Source organism: Desmodus rotundus, chromosome 2 (assembly GCF_022682495.2).
Source record: "Desmodus rotundus isolate HL8 chromosome 2, HLdesRot8A.1, whole genome shotgun sequence".
NCBI classification, from domain to species: Eukaryota; Metazoa; Chordata; class Mammalia; order Chiroptera; family Phyllostomidae; genus Desmodus; species Desmodus rotundus.
In genome coordinates this window covers 46,110,288-46,130,484 of record NC_071388.1, presented here as the reverse complement: position 1 = coordinate 46,130,484, position 20,197 = coordinate 46,110,288, and the positions used below count along the sequence as shown (strand labels likewise).

General features: G+C 40.6%; 1 protein-coding gene across 11 annotated transcripts in view; it reads right to left on the bottom strand.

Annotated features, from left to right (window-relative positions):
• Positions 1 to 20,197, bottom strand: part of LPP (LIM domain containing preferred translocation partner in lipoma) — a 633,676-nt gene that overhangs the window by 465,208 nt on the left and 148,271 nt on the right. For all 11 annotated transcript variants that reach the window (XM_053918206.1, XM_045199196.2, XM_053918208.1 and 8 more), the window contains one exon: positions 9,640 to 9,702. The gene's annotated coding sequence lies outside the window, so the exon portion shown is untranslated. The remainder of the gene's footprint in view (positions 1 to 9,639; positions 9,703 to 20,197) is intronic.

The window sequence follows — 20,197 nt, the reverse complement described above, 5'->3', positions numbered from 1 at the left end:
AGACCTGAGTTCCTATCCCAGCCTTGTCCCTACTTCAACCTGCGACCTTGAGTAAGTCACTTGCACTCCTTGAACTTCAGTAGTTTCACCCATCAAAAAAGAGTAGAGGATATTTAAAAGCACTTCTTGCTCCTAACGTTCAACGTCTCTGTCCTGACTACAACTTCTGTCCTGACTACAACTTCTAACAGTTTCCAAATGACAACTGGGGGCTCACCAGTCACACAGCTCCCCAAGAGAGGCACTGACATGACCACCTCAATGGTTTCTATTGTGGGGAAGGTCAGGGGCTCCTTCAGCAAATAGCTGATCTAAACAGAGCCCAGGAGCGCCATGGCAACACCGCTCCAAGCTGCCAGAGGTAGGGAGGCAAAGCAGCCAATATGCGTGTGCAGCTGCCACGTTTCAGAACAGCACTCAAACCTCGTTAATATCATCTTGCTTAATACTGAGTCCCATAGATCATAAGCTATTTTTGCTGTGTATTTAACAGATTTGTGTATCGCCTTCCCTGCCAGCATTTTCACAGTCCAGTACAGAGGCCTCTGCATCAGACAGCCTTCTTAGGCCACCCAGGTTAACTCAGGAGAAGGAAGGAGGAGGAGAAGAAAGATGAACAGGAGGAAGAAAATACATTCAGTGGGGTTGGAGGCTAGGAGGTGGAGGGAGTAAGATGTAGTAAGAGCAAGTAAAAGCCATCACTACACTCAAGTGTGAGGTGCTCAAGTCCCAGCTCTCCAAAGACTCAGCTGCATATGTGGGGAGAGAATGGGAGAGCCGAGTCCTCTCTTATTATACCTGGGTCAACACACCTCCTGCCATGTCAGTTTTGACCACCACCTCTGCTTGTTTTCACTGGTCTTTGCAATCTTAGAGTCATCACGTGTGCCACTCTACAGAGCCCCATGCCCATGTTTTAGGAGGCAAGTACACAGCCACTACAGTGCACTCTTTAGAGATTTTAGGGAGGGGCTTCTGCTACATGTCCTGTGTTGCAACAATTGACCAAGCTAATCTATGTGAAAACACCTGTCGCATAGTAGATGGCCAGCACTCGTCTGCTTGTTTCCATCTGTTTCACACGGCAGCAAAGCCACACGCACAACCCTTAGATCCCTCATTCCCCATGGTCTTCATAGAAAGGATGAACCCGGGCAAGGCCTGCTGAGTGGGGAGCAGGAGCCCAGGCCCCAACCATCCCTCTACCGCTCGGTCAGATGGGGCAGCCACCTCAGACCTGCTGCTAACGGGGCAGGTAAAGTAGGGTAAGTCCCTTCTTCCCTGGGAGGAAGCTCAGCTAGACAGATAGTTTTTAAGTTCCTTTCAAGTTCTGAAAGTCTTTAAACCTCTAAGTTTCATATCCATCTTAAAAACAAGCAACAAGGAGAGGGAAAAACCATTGAAGAGCAGTTATGTGCTTTGTTATTGAGCATGATGTCTATCTAGGGCACTGTGCCAGAAGCTGAAGAAAATTCAGAGAAGCAAAAAGTAGTGCTAGGATTCAAAAACCTTATAATATGTGTGTGCAGGGGAGCTGGAGGGAGAGAGGGTGAGAGCAAACATGGGAAGATGGCAATGCAAAATAAAGTTTAATTATGAAACAAAGTCCAATGCTAAGGCTATCTTTCAGAGCCAAGGGGCAGAGTGAGAAGACTTCCTTGGGAGGAAGGACAGGTGCCCGTCCTGCAGGCAGAAAAGCAAGGCCCACACAGGCAAAGTGGAGAAAGGTGACATTTTATCAGAGCTAGCCTCTCCAGTGGAAGGGTCATCAGTATCTAAGATGATTAAATGTCTTACTTGTTTTATATCTTAGATCATTTTAAAATTCAATCCCATACATTAAAGGCTATAATAATAATGGTCACCCCAGCCAGCCATCATTATAATGCTATGTGGGGTAGTGGGAAGAGCTAGGCTAGGGAACAGGACACTGGGTTCTGGGCCCAGCGCCACTGCCACCATCAGCTGCCAGGGTTCAGCTAAATGGCTTATCTGGCTGTGGGATAGGAGATCTTGTAGAATTCCAGTTGGATTCTTGAGGCTTCTTGAGAACCTAACTGTATAAAGCTCATGTTTTCCAGGGAAAGAGAATGAGGCCCACCAGAAAATAAATGACTTCTCTCAAATAAAACATTTCTGTCACCTATGTCCAGCTCTCTGGATATAGGTCGTATGCACCTGCTTCTGGGTCTTGCCTCAAGCTCATTCTTGCCTACCAGAGATTTCGGCTGAAGTCCCTAAAATATCCCATCAAAGTCTATGTAATCATGTTTCAAAGTCAACTCCAGTCCCCAGTTTGATGATATGTTCCCAGGTAGAAAGAGTCTCCCCCCAATTCCCTCACCCACAAAGTATAATTACTCAGCTCACACATCACACTGAGTTTTGGCTGGTCCTGAATCAAACTCACCTTGCACACCTGCCAGCTTCCTCCTTCAATTTCTTAGCAAGCCACCTAGCTCGGGAGGTCCTAAGTAAATGCTTATTAAGTCAGCTTGGTCTGGAACATCAGTTTTCTGATACCCAACCAAGTACCTTCTCCAACGGTATGCTGCCTCTGACCATCACAAGCCAAGGTGTGCACAATCCTCAGAACAGCCAACCTAGTTTCAACTACCTCCAAATCCATCACGCTATTTATCAAACCAACGAAATGTGTAGCAAGAGAAAAGACACACAAAGGAAAGGAGACGAGGAGCAAAAGGCATGTGCTGTGAATCGAATAAACAGCCAAGCCTGTGCACAGAGGAGCACCGGTATTATCATCCCAATTTTACAAGAAAGAAATGTGCAGTCCAGAGAGTAAATGGCTGGCCCATACAGAGCCCCCAGTGGAGCAAGGAGGTCCAGTTCTGCAGTCCACAAGGACGCTGCTTTTCCCGACTGCAGTAAATGGTCGGATGGAGAGTCTCAACACGTAGCCCTCAGCTGGGCAGGCCCATTCAGTCTACTGAGGAGGGTGCGAGACCTCCAGAAAGGAAAAGCATGGCGGCCACTTAGAGAGCAAAGATTTCATGCTCAGACCCTCTGGGCCCATACTGTTGGAGTGAAAGCATGGCAGAAAGATTTATGAGGCAGAGCTGTGTAACTCCAGAGGCCACCCAAGGCACACATCAGATGGGAATTTTAAAAAATCCCTTTCAACCCATGAGGACTCAGATGGCAGCACACGCAGTGATGGCCCCAGCCAGACAGCAAAGGCATATTGGCACCACTGTAATTTGTCCATTCACCAATATGCTTCCTGAAAAACACCCATATGCTTTCTTTTAGCTTCCATATGCTTTTTAGCAAGGAAACGAAAATATTTCATTAGTTTTCAGTAATTAATAATTACTTATTTCACAATAGTCACCCTCATTAAAAAACGAAAATAACTGATTAAGCTGCAGGATCCTGGCTTTCAACTGAAGCTTTTTAATTTTTTTTTAATTCTTTCCCTCTAGAATTGAGTAACAGAGTAAAACAGCCAGTGTGGAAATATTCCCACTGCGGGGAATGAAGAGTTCTCGCACACACAGCCCAGCGTTCCTCGTGACTGAGACATCGTGGTTTAATGAAAAGAATGTGGACTCGGAGCAGAACGACTTGGGATCCAATCCCAATTTGACCCCTGGTGAATAGTACTTCTGAGGAAATGCAGGGCATTAAAAGGATAAAGCCTGCTGGATGCCTTCAGCCAGCCTCCCGTTATTCCCAGGGAGCAACTTCACAGGGCTTCCTCCGGCTATCTGAAAGCACTGGTGAGGCGTGCCCAACATGCTGGCAGTCTGCCAGTCATTGTCAGCAGGCCATGGCCAATAGCCTTGAAATTGGTCTGGGGCCTAAAACAATTCTCAAACTCTAACGGGCAAACGAACTGCATGGGGATCTTGTTAAAATGCAGATCCAGATTCAGGAGATCTAGAGTGGGGCCTGAGATCTGCATTTCTAACAAGCTCCCAGGTGATGCCGATGTTCCTGGTCTTCAGACCAAATGTGGAGAGGCAAGGATCTAAAATGTATCAAGATAAAGTTAGGAAACAGAATCTGTAAGAACAAAACAGCTGTGGCTGTCTCACTGGGCTACGACAAGGATTGTTAATTAGAGTGATAGTAACGCTTCCGAGTATTGCACAGCACAAAGGTATTTCGCTCATCATCACAAATGTCCCGCAGCCAAGTATGATTTCCATTGTACGGACAACAAAACTGAGACCCAAAGAGATCAAGTAACACATGCAAGGTCACACAGCTAATATGATGTTTTCCCAATTCAGGTATACCTGCCTGTCAGTGTGATTGTAAGTCAATGGAAGACAGTCTAAAAAGCAAGTATTACTGTAGTGTGCTGGCATGAAGTCTGGTTCTTCGTGTCCCCATCCCTAAGGTGAAGGAGCAGCCTCTTCCACCTCTGACACCAGCTCGCACTCTCATGGTTCCCACATATGCCTACAGTGGGTCATTAAGCACGAGCTTTAGCTTCACACATGTGGCAGTCATTACATCTTGGCACGATCCGAGTCCTAGCTGCTCACATCTGCATTTGTGCTGATCTACGCATGGTCAGAAGTCTGTCTCTGTTAGAAATCCCACGCTCAACAGAACAGAGAGAAAACAACACATGGATTTCCCAAAGCATTAAAATTCCAATTCAGTTGATAACTCATAGTACGATCAGGGCACTAGGACCCTAATCACTCTTCTTCTCCTCTTCATCTCACTTACAGAAATGAAGAAACTGAGACCACTAACTCAACAGCAACATTTTAAAAAAGAAAAATGTAAGTCACTCATAACACATTTTATCCAATTGTCCAATAGTTCTTATTCTGCCTTAAGGTGCCAGATAACCATTTCATGAATTAACTACCATATAATTGATTCCCAAGATTTATAGAATTGTTTCACTGTCCCTCTTCATACTCAATATTATCTCTGCAGATACTCACATATCTTGGAGCAGATCTAGATTTAAACCCAGGCTGTGCTATTTATTACTCAACCTCTCTGATCTCAATTACTACATAAGAAAAATGGGAAAAATAATTTTTATTTCATGAGAATAAATGAAATAATATATTAAAACGGCTAACATCTACACCACAAGTAATTTGAGTGAGTGAGTGAGTGAATGAATGAATGGATGAATGAATGAAGAAAATAAGCAAGCAGAATAGGAGTTTCAATGTTAAAAATCCAGAGTCATGCTCATAAATAAGGTGGATGTCCAGAGTAGAAAAATAGGTGAATGGTGGGAAAAATCCCACAGCAACAGGAGAAGTATGTTCCCCAAATGTCACGTCTGACTTCCCATATTAAAATTACCTTTGGCTTAACCTAGAACCTATGTCTGGCCTTCAAAAGGACTACAAAACTAAAATTTTAAACAACATCCTACGTATATGTGCATTTTCTAACTATTTCATAGATTCATATATGAGTTTCCAAATATTCCATAATCCTCTCCCTTCTCCCAAGCACACATACTCACACACGTGTGCACATTCATGTGCAAATTAAGAACAACGATGTTGGGCAAGTCCCTTGGCAGAAAAGGCCCTGTCAACTGAGAGAGAAAAAGTTTATTTAATAAAACAAGGCTGAGAGATGCAAACACACAATTTAGAAAGTATGAGCCGTGGAAGTTATCACAATGTTAACTTCCAAACCAGAATAAGAGGGTCTGAATTCAAGATCAGGCTCAGTTACAAACTTGCTATAGGACCTTGGGCAAATCAGAGACTCATGAAAATAAGGGCTGGGAGAACCTTTACTCTCAGCTATTCCACGCTCCCCTTTCTCCTGTCTCATACATGGAGACTCTGAGGTTCAAAGGAAGATCATCTCTTCACCAAAATCATAGCAAATTAATTAGAGGCAGAATTTGAACCTCAGACTCAGTAAAATGATTTCCAGTCTCTGCATCTTAGTATTAGGAAGACCACGATTAGTGTTTACATCTAGTGGCATCTAAGTTATCTTCTCACTAATGGATAATTACAGCTCTCTTGTCTGGACTTGGAAATGTCATGAAAACATGAGTTTGGTTTTGGCAAAGACCATTCCAGCTGCTTCTCAGTCCCAGCCCCACAAGAACAAGGCAAAAAAGTCCAAAAGAATGAGAGATGCTGCTAGCAACTGGGAATTGCAGGCCTTGAACTAGATTTCACTGGATTGGCTCTAATTTTCCTGTCCTCTTGCTTATCAATCTTTCAACTGTCTTCTCTTTATTGATGTTCCCAACTATGCACACAGCCAGCTAGGAGCTCATCCTCAGCTTTCTATCATTCATTGGATTAGAAAAGGGCAGAAGACTAGAAGATGGGTGGAGGAAACAGTGGTGATGTCAGGGTCAAGTAATCTCTTACAGAAAAGACTGCAGGGGAATTCATATTCTCCTAGTAAACACAGAGAGCAGAAGCCAGGCAGAACCCTCTGTACCACTGTCCCCAAGGGATTAATGAAGATGCCTAGAATCCATTTCTGTTTTAAGGCCATCTCACATCCTTGCATTGACACTGGTTTAGCCTAAAAGACAACGGCCCTTTATTTATTGGATTGTGAAAGCACAGTTTATAGAAAGGATTCTCTTCTAAAATAGAGATATAATTATAAAGTCAGAAGAAATAATTCTAGTTCAGGATTTGCTACTAATACCTTAGACAAATTGGATTCCCTCCCTGATCCCGATAACTTTATCTCTGAACTGAGAGAATTGGGCTAGATTGATTCCTAAAGTCCCCTCTGGCTCTGATATTCTCACCTCTTCTTACAGTTCAATGATTCAACCTGGAAAAGTCAAACAACAGAACAAAGAACAAATTGACGCTACCAGTGGATAAGTTCACCAGATTCTCTAAGAATAAGACAAGATTATGGAGTTGAGAAACATGGAGAAAGATTTTTTTTTCCTTTCTAACCAGAAACTAGATGTCACTGGAGGTAGTGAACAACCATAACATAAATGCCCAATCATAGTGTATAATTCAAATCCCTAATTGCTCTTCTAGTATATAAAAGAATCAAACGCTAAATACAAGAATAACTGTTTTCTTACTGGCTCTCTGGTGGAGTCCTAGGATTTTCCTATAACCTTGGCCAAGCGGCAGCAGGAGGTAGAAAAGACAGGGGTACGAAAGAAAATCGCAGGTAAGAGCACATTTGACTAAAAGTAGTGGATCAATGCCTTGATCAACTGGTCTGACCCCATCTGTTATGAGACGCTGACCTGGGAGCGTACCTGGGAGACAGAAAGTGACTTGCTCAAGGTGACACAGCCCAAGATGGGATTAGAATTAGATGCTCATGACTTCTGGCTGACATATCATAACACCAAATATGCTGTTTCACTCTGTAAAAACAATGAGAGCCTACCAGGTAGCTAAAAAAATAATAATAATAATAATAATAATAATAATAATTTAATTGAATTTAAAACTACTACCTCTACCTCCACTTCAGAAAACAATAACTGATTAATTTGATTTAAGGCAGACGAGGGTTATTCCATCAACGTGTAATAAACAAGTCACTCTAGCAATATAGACAAGTTCATGAGAATTAATTGGGTATTATTCATCCTTGCTAATGAATCACACTGTTGAAAACAGGAATAATCAACAGTCTACAGAAGGCCAGAAGCCTGTTCCTGTTCAAGTACAGAGCTTGCCTATTAAAGAACATTGGGTATCAGCTCTAAATAGTAAACAGGGTATACCGTTTCAGATGCCATGAAGTGCAGCTTTAAATAGACTTGGTTTGGAAATGGGACAGAGAACACACCACAGTCAGTGGATCGACGTTAAGAGCAGAGAAAAACAATGATTATACTCATTAAGTGGGTGCCTGTTGACACATCTACTGTGAAGTCTAATTATTTATTTAAACTGTTATTTTTTCTTCATTACTGCCACCGATACCAATTATTACCACAAGATTATTTTAAATTCTGCAGCACGCCCCCAGAATATTTACTTCTCCACCTTCCAAAAGATTATTTGAAAAGTCTTTATCCTCCCTTCTCCACCAGCTCCCACCTCCAAAATATAGAAGGCATACAGAAAGAGAGAGAGAGAGAAGTCCCTCTTTCTCATGAGCAATTTTTCATGATTTCACCAAGCTTGATTAAACCTCTCTTTGTAGTTTCCAGGTGGTTTCAGTGAAAAAGGAAGGAGGGAGCACAGTTAACCACTTTTCAAAGCTTATTCTATTAATGCATAACAATTTAAGCATTTGGAGAAAAGTTAATATAATAATTACAGTTTCTAAATGAACAAGTCAGATCTCTGCCTAACAGAGCTATCAAAAACTGATATTACATGTCTATAGTACAGTCTTGTCTGATATATTTATCCCTGAAAGTACATGAAATACATGAGGAAGATTTTTTTTCAAAGGCACTTTATGGACGAGAGAGGCACCAAATGATGGGCAGGATCCATTCCTGTATTTTTAGTCACTACCTTTTCTTGTAACCTCTTTTTGGAGTCATGAGAATAAAAAAAATCTGACCAACACAAGTGCTGACACAACTCATCTAATTACAGAGGAGATTTGCCGTCCATATATCACCCACCTCGTTTGCACATGGCGTGTTTTTTAGTCAATGCATACAGTGAATATCAGCTTTGAAAACCATATTAATGTAACAGCATAATTTCTACTTGATTCTAAATCATTCACTCCTACAAATACAGGGCAGTACCAGCAAACTTCAATTCTTTCCAAGGTCTATGTAACTAAACTCACGTTTACGAGCTCAAGATCATGAAAAAAACATACCAAATGAATTACCACAATATTCAGCAGAACAAATGTTTACAGTATTTTTATATTGCTATCAGATCTTCCACAAAGATGCTTTTCTACAAATCCTGTACCAAAGACTTCTAAACGATGACAAAGAATACAGCAGAGCGAGCTTGGAAATGCAGATATCAACTGGTCAGCGGTAGGAGAAAACTCACATTTTGTAAATTTTACAGTTATCATGCTTTTTTCAATATTTTTTCTGGGCTCCATTTTCTTGACGAACTTGAGAAGAGGGCATTCCTCTGTGAAAGGCCGATCTTCTTCACACAGGTCCCCCTGGATAGTTCGTATGGGTCCTGGGTTTCAAAGGTCTCTAAGTTATTTGCTTATTCTTAGGAATTTGTTGTTGTCGTTGGAGCCTTGGATTATGTTTTCTTGAGATTCTTTTTGGGCGGCTAAGAGATGGTGATGGATCTAACTAGGAAAGTTTGGCTCGGTGAGAGCCAGGAAACACTGGCAGCACAGTGCAGTGAAAAACGCACTCAGAAAGGCGTCAGGGAACTAGAGAGAAAGCTCCTGCCACATGCTGTCTGAGCATACAATCAGGCAGTAGATAAGAACATTCTAGTACATGGCACGTTATAGACAAATACTCATTAAATCTGAATCTGCCGCATAGCTTATGTTTTTGAACTTCTGTATTCAACCTTAAGGGCTAAAAATTGAAAGAGAAAATTAAATCAAGAAGACATGAAAGGAGGGGAATTCATTATCTTGGCCATTTTTCAGTTTTGGTGCTCATGAAAGACCTTTGTGTTTCTTCTGGTGGGAGTGAAATCAACCTTACACATTATTGGCTAAGATTCCTATTAGCAATTCCTAAGTGTGAAGACAGTCCCCTCTTACCTCAGATAACAGTTCTGGGAATGGTCAGAGGACACAAGGTTCAGCAAACTGCAACAGTAGTGTCTGCAAATGAAAATTAGGTAGAAGTTACTCTTAGATATTGAGCTGTATTTATTTATAAATCATAATACACTCATAACTACATAGTGGTTTCTTGTTTTGCAAAACATTTTCACATTCATTATCTCCTATGACCCCATACCAACCTGATGAAGAAGCAGGAAAATATTATTTTACTGACTTCATAGGTGAGGAAACAGAAACTTACAGAGGCACAGAGAAGATGAGAAGGGAACAAACATCTGTCTCATTATGACTTTTACAAATACCATGTGAAATGGGTATCAATGTCCTCACTTTACAGATATGGAAGCTGAAGTTCAGAAAAGGCAGGTAACTTGCCAAGACCACATAATGTAGCACACGGCAGGGTATGAGTTGGGACCCTGTGGTCTAGTAGTCTTTCCTTTATACCTCATTTTCTCCTAAGACATTAGTTTGGGAAAACACAAACAGCTCATTGACTTGATCCACTTGGGTGGGTGGAAGGAGGAATAATAAAGTAAAACTAGCTATTGACTGACATGGGGAAATAAGCACACACAGGATTGGGAGCTGGTTGGACTTGTCTTCCTCTTACAGATAACCTTAGGTAAGATACTTAAACTATCTGAGTGTCAATTTCCTTGTATGTAAATGAAGATTATAATATCTACTGCATAGCCAAAGTTCACATAAACATTATTTGTAAGATTTTCCTCCAGTATTTCATACCAATAGATGTAGACAGTGGTGGTACACACAACTCTATTTCTTCCCGTCAGCCTATGTGTATACGATCAAAAATGATGTTATAAGCACACAATGCTAGAGAATATCTCTGGACTGGGTATTCTGTGCCTCCAGTTTTAAAGTACAACAATATTTGTCTATGTCAGTCTCAAATGGCCTCACCTAACAACATCACAAAGCACTTTTGTTCCAAAAGGCAAAGCCTCAAAATTAAAACTCAAGTGACTTCTCAACCACCCAAAGCAAGAGCTACTCCTTTAAGAAGACCAGAGGTGTATCTGAAGTCCTTTTAAAGTGTGCGCTTGTTTCGTGCCTCAGGTTCAGACAGATGGTGCTTCCAACGGGACTGCAACCAAAGCATTTGTTTTAAACAATGGGTCGATTTACTGAGAAGTATAAGACCTCGGGAAGTTTTTGCAATATACCTCATTTTCATAGAAGACTCAAATCAGGTTAAGAATAGAACATGGTTGATAGGATGCCCTCTGAGTAGTTCTTGTCATATGCCACCAAAATTAAAACGTTCATCATCTTTTAGCCTTATAGTTTATACTGTGGAAAATTACTGCATGACCATTTTATGTCAAATTGTCCTCATTATAGCCCCAATGAGACCTTTTTGCCCCAATTTTACCAATAAGGGAACCAAACTTCAAAGAGCACTCAGTTAATATGAAACATATAAAAATTTAACCTTGTACCTTGACACCAAAACCGGCAAGGACCCTCCTACTCATAATGCAGCCACCAATTTGAGAATGCTCTATTTGGAGCGTAAGGGAAAATGAGTATATACCATACAAAAGTCAATTGTCAAGGCACCAAAACATTAATATTCAGTACTGCTTCACTGGCAAGTGAAAGGAGAAAGAGAAGACTTCACATCTGTGGTCTAACCAGAAGGTAACACATTACTAAGCTGGCTGATGCAGAAGCAGCGTTTGATGCAGGGTTACCATAAACACTTTCTCAGTTCTCCCCAGTGAAGTTTCAAAGATGCAACATCCTTGTGCAGGCCCTCAAAACATTAGCCACAGAAACAACAGACGTTGACACCATTCAATTTTTGTGAAGGGGCCTTCATCAGTAATTCTCATCTTATGCAGTAGAAAAGCTGAAGCCTTCCAGCTAAGCTCCCCAGCCCTCTTCACTTGATTTTAGTGGCATGTGTTCTCAGGAACTCCAGAGTATTTCCTAATGGAATGGAGTTCCCCACTGGGCCCAGAAAGACATCTGGGACAATGGACAAGTCCCACTCTAGCATCTTGGTAATGAAGCCAGTTACCCTTGGCTACCTCTGTGTATTTTATGACTGCTGAGCCAGAACCCGGCATGTTTGCACCCTTTCTCAAACCACCCATGCCATCCTCTCCCAGGAAAAATGTTCTCGTCTCCAGAAGTAACTGCAACCAAAAACTAAAAAAAACCCCAAAAAACCTGTACAATCAACCTCTAACTTATAAAACTTCAACCTATTAATTAGAATCTAAGCAAAAGCAAGACTTACCAAACTTAGCTGGTACTAATATAGAATAATAGATCATTTCTACTACATTTGGGGGAAAACAGGGGGAAAAAATTAAATCAGGAAAAAAATGAGAGTGGAAAAAATGATGGAGAATAAAGAAAAAAAGCAGAAAATAGAAGGACATAAGAAACGAAAAGCACAGAAAGACCTGTTTCAACAAGTTTTAGACAAACCGTGGTATCTCTTGAATCGATCACTGTACCCTAGGATACTTTTTAAGCAATATTCCACTAGGATGATGACTAACAGAAATTCCAACCATTTGACATTAGATTTGCTGAGGCCAATGTAAATGTGCCTCTTAATACTTAATATGAGTGTTGTATCTTACTAAGAAATATGATAGAACTTGTGAAAACTCCATTAACTCCATTAATCCGTGAAGAGGGTAGCTCTTCAGCCCTGTGGTCCCCGACGCTCTTTCTGAGTAGAGGGTGTTATCTTGAAGAGAGTACCTGTATGTGGATTGAGGACCTCGGTTCTGTGCTTAGCCCTCTAATTCCCAAATCTTTTGAAACAAAACTTGCATGAAATATGCATTTTTCTGTTTCCTTTTTCACAGGTCTTGACCACGATTATCTCTAACCCACTCTTACAAAGCCATAAATTACCTTGCCTGTACTTTGTTCATTTTGGTAAGTTTTACATGGTGGCGAAGGTGGTAGTGAAAGGATTACTTATACTAAGATTTTTAAAAATTAAACAATGTCATAATCTTAAGCATTATTATTAGGACATCTGTCCCCAAAGCAAGTAAAGTGTTAGATTACGCCAAAGGCATTAGATAACAAACGTGTAGAGGTCCTCATTGCCATCATCAAGTCCTTTATGAAGAACATTTTTAAATGCACTCTCTCACCTGCCGCCCTAAGACACTTATCATGAATACAACATATTCCATGGCTTGTGAATGATTTGGTTGTCTCATTAAAGTAATGTTTGCCAGTATTTAATTGCTTCCCTCCCTGATTTTAATTTCCTCACCTGTCAGCATCTATCAGGGACACTGAGATCTTCTGACATCCTGGCTGATTGTGTTGAAATTAATCAGATTTTTGAAAAGTAAATTGCTTTGGCCTAAAAGTAATGCTCAACTTCTTCATGTGATATTTATAAGGGTTTTATCAAAAGAACTTATAATCTAGGAATTAAATAAGATGTTTCAGGAATCCTAAGCAAAAATATCAGTAGTACTTTAAAAAAAATAAATCAACAAGTGCTTATTGAACATATAGCACTGGCCACCAATCACTCTGGGGTAAACAAAAGGGAGGAAACAGGATGCTAACTCAGAAAGTTTGGAGAAACAGATAAAAAATAATTAATTAAGCTGAATTCATCTTGGTTTAAGTAGCTGACAATCTGGTCACTCAAAAGGTACATTAGGTATTTACAATTGTGACCAGTTACACAGATTATTCTCTCACACAGATTAATGATTTTACTCTTCACCTCAATCCAGTAGGGTAAAATTGGTGCTATTGTCAGTAGTAGCAGCAATATTCTCATTTGACAAGTGACAAAGGTGACCCACAGAGTGGGAAAAAACTCTTTCCTTGACACCTGCTTTTGGACAGCCCTGGTCTTATGATCTAAATAAATGCAGCATGATTAATTTGGAATAAAGACAGAAAAAAAATGTTGCTAATCCTCCATACATAATTATTTAGTGCTGATTCTTGTGCTAATGCCTGTCAGTAAGAGTGCTTAAGACACTCCGGAAACCCACAAGGACCACGTTGTTCTGTAAGAAGTAACTAAAATGGTGGGTGAGAAAGGTCTCTATAGTACGTCCTACCGTCAAGAGATCACTTGTATGTATATATGCTATTGTTTCTACTTGGAAATATGGATGTATGTGTTCATGCAGTAATTATGTCCCAAAAGTGAGTCTGTAACATCATCACATCTATCTTTCAGTTATTCGGAGGATATAAGGCCCCTAAATGAAACAGAAAAAATGAAAAACAGTGCACGCATGCAACTGCGGGGTATGTGGGGCTGTGCTCAGGGTAACACATGGAACTTAGAGGTTGGTTTTCACAAAAATGGGTTTATAACTAAATGTAACCAAACGCTAGTATGGGTCTTATTTTTCTAGTGGACTTGAGACCCTATTTGAACAGTAAGCATCTTCCCTGTTGTGAAGGTTTTCCTGATCTAGAAAGGTTTGGTGAAGCAGTCTTTCTGAAGACTACCACAATGCCTGTTTCCATATCTAGATCACTAAAATTACCACACTGTCTCACACTTTGTTTGTGCATGGTGAAGAGAGAAAGCTTGTGTAACTCAGTTTCTTACATCCAAACACCCAATCCAGAATATGGTCATTAGTAGATGCTCGAGAAAAAGTCAATTAAATGAATGCATGAACAAATGAAAACAAGCATTCTGTGCAATTCCTACAGCATCTAGATCAATGTGTTAGCAGCGGCAAAATGAAAACGGCACCAGGTGTTAGACCAGTAGAGTCAGACCATACTTTGGTTCTGGCTAAGAAAGAATTCAGAACCAAGACTTAAATTATAACAGAAAGTTTATTTGGAAAGTCACAGAGGTAGAAGAAGTAAGCTATAGAAGAAATGGGCTCCAGAACACAAGTTACAGAAGCAAAGGAAGGGCCCTTGGAGCTTAGGGGAAAGAGAGAGGCAAGGAAAATGTGCCTGGGGGAAAGGGATGTGAAAAGCCTTCAGGATGTGCCAGAGTCAGGGGGAGAAAGGGGGAGGGAGAATGGGAGAGAGGATGAGGGAGGGAGGGAGGCAGAGAGGAATACAGGGGAAGATCAGGGGGAGGGAGTGTGCGGGGGGAGGAGATAGAATATGAGAGAAAGGAGCACTGTTTTTGAGTCCTCTGTTTTGAGGGTATTTATCTGGTGGTCTCAGGGGAGGATCCCAAAAGAATATTCATAAGCTTTCCAGGTGTGTCCCTGGTCTCCACTGATTGATAAGGCCCAGGGCAGGGAGTCATTATTCAATGCAGTTGGCCCCACTGTCAACCATGGCATGACTTGTCTGCTTTTGCTGCTTTTCTGGGCCTGGAGCTAAAACACAACTGAGACCTAGTTGTATTAGATGTAGGTCAGAACCTCATTGTCCATCGAGCTTAATGCTTAAGGGCTATTCTCTGGCCCTGTTGTTCCTTCCTCCTCTAAGGGAGTATAACTCCCAGGCATGGAGACGTGCTAGGGGAGGAAAGGTTACCCTGGGGGCAAGATCCTTATCTTCCCAGATTTACCCATTGCTAGGCACTGCGGGCGAGTTTCTGCCCTGGTGACCTTCTGTACCTGGCCCATTTTCCTTGCTCTTCTCATGGTTATCTAACTGCCCACTACAAGAAGTGCTTGGAAACTGTTAGTTGGGTTGAAATTAATTGAATATTTAACTTTCAAAACTACTGTTCCACTAAATCTAAAAGCTACTGAGTGAGGGGCTCATCGAGGCGTTAAGTCATCTGCAATGACTAGTCATCCTAAACCCATTTAAGGGTAAAAAAAAAAGTTTTTCACAGAAATAATAACAAAGGTTGAACTCATGAGTAAAAATGTAGGCAGGAGTTGAGAAAATTTATGTAGAGAAAAACATTACTTGTCAAGAAAACCATGTTAAGTTTGCATCTGAGTAAACCAAGGCTTAGAAAAATTAAGTAATCTGATTGAGTTCACACACCTCATAAGTTATGCTACTAGTATTTCTATCACACCTTTAAGACCCACAAACTCATACTGTTCTCAGTATCTACCAGAAAAAAAGCAGTCTTGAATGAGGACTAGTAGTTGGATGGCATGATGGCAGTGTAGAAAGTGATGTGGAAATAGGGAAGGCATAAAAATATAAGCATATAAACCTTTTTAAGTCTTGGGATGTAGACAGCGAGAAAAACACTGAAAGAGCAAGTGAATGGAGGAATTACAGCTATCTTCGAGTATCTGAGGACGTGTTGTGAAAAAGCCATGTTACACTTTGCAAAATATGCAATTTAGACTATGAGGGTTGAGATCCTGGAAACTAGTTTCAGAGCAATGTAAAGAAGATCTCTAAACCAGAAGCTGCCCAGCTACAGAACAAACTGCCTCACAAAGAATTAGAAGTGTTCAAGTAGAGGCTAAATGGCCATCTGTCGGCAAGGCACGTGTGACATCCTGGCAGTGGGAAGGAGTCCGCACTAAAAGATGGACCGATGCAGTGGTGTGTTTCAGAGATCTAGCTGTCCAATATTGAGAGACAAACAACATCTCAGATCTCAAGACAAAAATTTGAAGAATGCCTTTTGAAGAAGAGACCCTGGACAAACACAACACTCATTCACTACATCCACGGAGCGCCTGCAATGTACCAAGTGCAGGACAGTCCCCATGCTCCAGAAGTTAAGACGAGGACACAGAAAACACATCTTGAAGGCTTAAAGCAGAACTCCTGCTGGGCAATTTGTGGGCCTAATAAACAGTGAGGAAAAATCATCACTAGAAGTCTAAGGAAGGGAGAAAGAAAAAAATATTAAATGGTTTGAGGGTAACAAAAGGCAGGAAACATCAGTTCTATAGAAAGAAAAGGAAGTCACCAAAGGCCTAGGTTTGAGGAGGAGCCCACGCACAACAGAACCAAAGGTCAAGTCATATCTCACTTTTGGGTGACAAGGAGAGGCATGGAGAAAGAATCAGAAGAGTGTTAGAAAACAGGGTTTAACACAAAAAACTCACAGGTGAGGGAAAGCAATCAAATGGTGGATGAGAAATAAGAAAAAATGAGTTATTACAAAACAACATCCAACTTGTTTAAAAATAAGGAAACAATACATTTGAGACCCTGCAAACCTACTTTCGCAGTTTGCCAGATTTACTCACTTCCACCCACTGCAACCTCTCTCTGGACCCAGCCCCGCTCCAAAACCCACTCTAAAACAGGTGATAGGTGTTACAGAAAAAATGGAGTATCTGGGACCGATTCTATTGCTTTTCTCAGCATTCTTCATTAGGGTTTCACAGTCAGACCACTTCTTACTGAAGAAAACAGATCACTTAAAATATTCACATAAGCAAAAGCAAAATTAAGAGCAATTTTTTAATTGGGCAATCTCCCTCCCTCCCACAGGGAAGAAAGAGAGAGAGAAGCTTTAATAGAGAATCGGAGGGCATTTGGCTAGGTGTCCAGTAATGTGCAGTGAGATAAAGGTAATGGTTGTGTGTATAATTTCCTTCCTGTGACTTTTAACTAATCTAAGTGAAGAAGGTAGTGGCTGCTTCAATCCAAAGTCATTTATTTTTCTCCCCCACAAAGCTGGAATTCTAAGCCAAAAAATAAACAAGCAGTTAACTCCACTTTCAACTTCTCAGCCTTGGCTGAGACAAAGTATTTTATGTTTAAAGAGGCAGCGCTGGTTGCTACCAAACAAACAGAAGAGAGAGCAGCGGTGCGGTGTGGTGGGTGCAGAGCAGGGAAACTAATCAAAGGCTTTAATATGCCAAAACTAGGGACCTTTTCAAATAAGTTCAATTTTCACACACACACACACACACACACGTGCAGAAATATCTAACTTAAAGCAGGAAATAAAAAGAAAAAAAAAGAGGAACACAGTAACAAGTGGATTCTTGCCCCAGCTCCCCCACTAACTAGTGTCGCTGTCTCGGGTAGGCCTCTTCCAGCTCTCCCCTCTGTAAAATGAAAGTGTGGGGCGGGGTCTCTACACTTCTCAAGGGTCTGCGAGTTCATAATACTACTAATGTGTGATGAGCCTCTTTCAATGTGTTCACATTTACAAGAATGATGCAAAAGCGATAGTGGGAAAAATGGAGTTTTAATATGGATCGAGACAGTGGCACCAAAATGTACCAATAGTCATTAACTTTTCACCATCAGGCACCCACAGTAAAGGTGGGTGCAAAAGCTAGTTTTATGTAAGACTGTTCTTCACGCATTAAATACTAATTTTATAAGATCTCAGTCCCTGAGAACACACCTCTCTAATATTCCATGTGATGGAATAGGAAACACGCATGAAGCACTTCCGCTGCACCCCAAACTGCACAGTCATCTCCGAGAGAAATGCACGTGGAAGACTGTCTGAATTAAGAGCTGAACTACCAGCTCTTTGCATGAAACACATTTTTTTTTTAATCTTCACTTTATTTTGAATTATACTGGCAGTCCTTGTAATTGTATTCTTATTTTCTACCTTCAGTGGTTAACTCCCACCAATTAGGAGGGTAAGCTAGTTCTTAAATTTTTTTAATCACTTTATTGTTGTTCAATTACAGTTGTCTGCATTTTCTCACCACACCTCCCCGCCACCCCATCCAAACCCACCTCCCTCCCCCGCCTCCACCCTCCCCCTTGGTTTTGTCCATGTGTCCTTTATAGTAGTTCCTGAGAACCCTTCTCCCCACTATCCCTTCCCCCATCCCCTCTGGCTATTGTTAGATTGTTCTTAACTTCAATGATTCTGGTTCTATTTTGCTAGCTTGTTCATTTTGTTGATTATGTTACAGTTAAAGGTGAGATCATATGGTATTTGCCCCTCACTGCCTGGCTTATTTCACTTATCATAATGCTCTCCAGTTCCATCCATGCTGTCACAAAGGGTAGAAGCACCTTCTTTCTTTCTGCTGTGTAGAATTCCATTGTGTAAATGTACCATAGTTTTTGGATCCACTAATTTGCTGATGGGCACTTAGGTTGCTTCCAGCACTTGGCTATTGTAAACTGTGCTGCTATGAACATTGGTGCGCACAGGTTCTTTTGGACTGGCTTTCAGTGGAACACCATTTTTATGTGAAAGAATGATGAACAAACCATGGTCACTCAGACTTGGGTTTTGTGGGGTATTTTCTCAAAAATAAAGCAAGAAAGCCTATCACTTAAAGGAAAACAACTAACAAGTTTCTGTTGCCAATGATAAAGTTCAAGTTTTAAAGTGAAAATTAAAATTTTATGAATCTTACATCTATTATTATGCACTTGACATTTTCCTAATATTTAAAATACTTCTTTGATGAAATCAATACTAGTATCGCTAAGTATGGTTTTGTGTGGTTTAGAATAAAACATGGGAACATTTGGAAGATCTGCATGACTCAGTATTTTCCAAATGGACGATGTGTGATGTTAAAAACTCACAGGTGGAAACCCATTCAAAGTAATAATTAGGCCATTAGATCTTGACATAACAGAGTATAAAATGCTTATTGATTGCTGATTTCACATTTTAACTAAACTTTAGAAAACTACCACTTGTTAAGTTTTGGTGTGGTTTCAAAGAATAAAACCCACAATTACTTCATTTTCCCTTCCTTTTCCAATCCTTTTTGGAAATCCTTTCTGGATCTTCTTTCTTCACAAACTTTAATCAAAACATAAATCACAACTAATTCAAAGAGGAAGTGAGAAGCCAGTTGCCACTTTTCTCAATAATGTTTTTTGGTTCGTTTTGGAAAATATACTATTTTTATACATATATTTTGCACTTAATAATATCTGTTTAATTTCTGTTAAAATTTCTACCATAATGAATCTCATTAACTACAACTTACATAAATAAAAATTCATGTTTAAGAGAATAAAGAGGCCCTGAGACTGATACACTGGCCTGGATGGGATTATGTATGTTCCGTTCTTTTTTAAAAAATATTTTTATTGATTATGCTATTACAGTTTTTCCTATTTTTCTCCCTTTATCCCCCTTCCACCCTTCCCCCCAACCCTCCAGCATACCCACCCCTTTAAGTTCAAGTCCATGGGTTGTACATATAAGTTCCTTGAGTCCTCTGTTTCCTATACCATTTTTGTATGTTCCCTTCCTGTTGAGCACTAATGCCCTTTGGTGGTTCTAAACCATTAGGAAAGACAGAGGCTCTGCTCCACTTTCAGATCCTGCTACTGTTCACCTTTATGTAGCTGCCACTTCAGCGAGCCTTTGGAAACACTGAAACATCTCTATGACTTCACCATGGAGTAGGCCATTAGTTAGTCAACAAACATCATGTACCTTCTTCAGGGCAGGCACTGATTCTGAAGGCACCTGGAACAGAATCCAGACTCTGCTATAACTCAAGGTATACTTAGGAAAGATACAAAATCTCTCTAACCCAGTTTCTTTAATGTAAAATGAGAATGACAGTAGGACCTACTTTCTAAGCTTAGTGTGCAGCTCTAGTGAAATGATCCATTAAAGAGCTTACTATATACACAGTGCCTAGCAAGTAAAAAATAACTCAGTAAATCATACTCGTTGTTACTATAACTA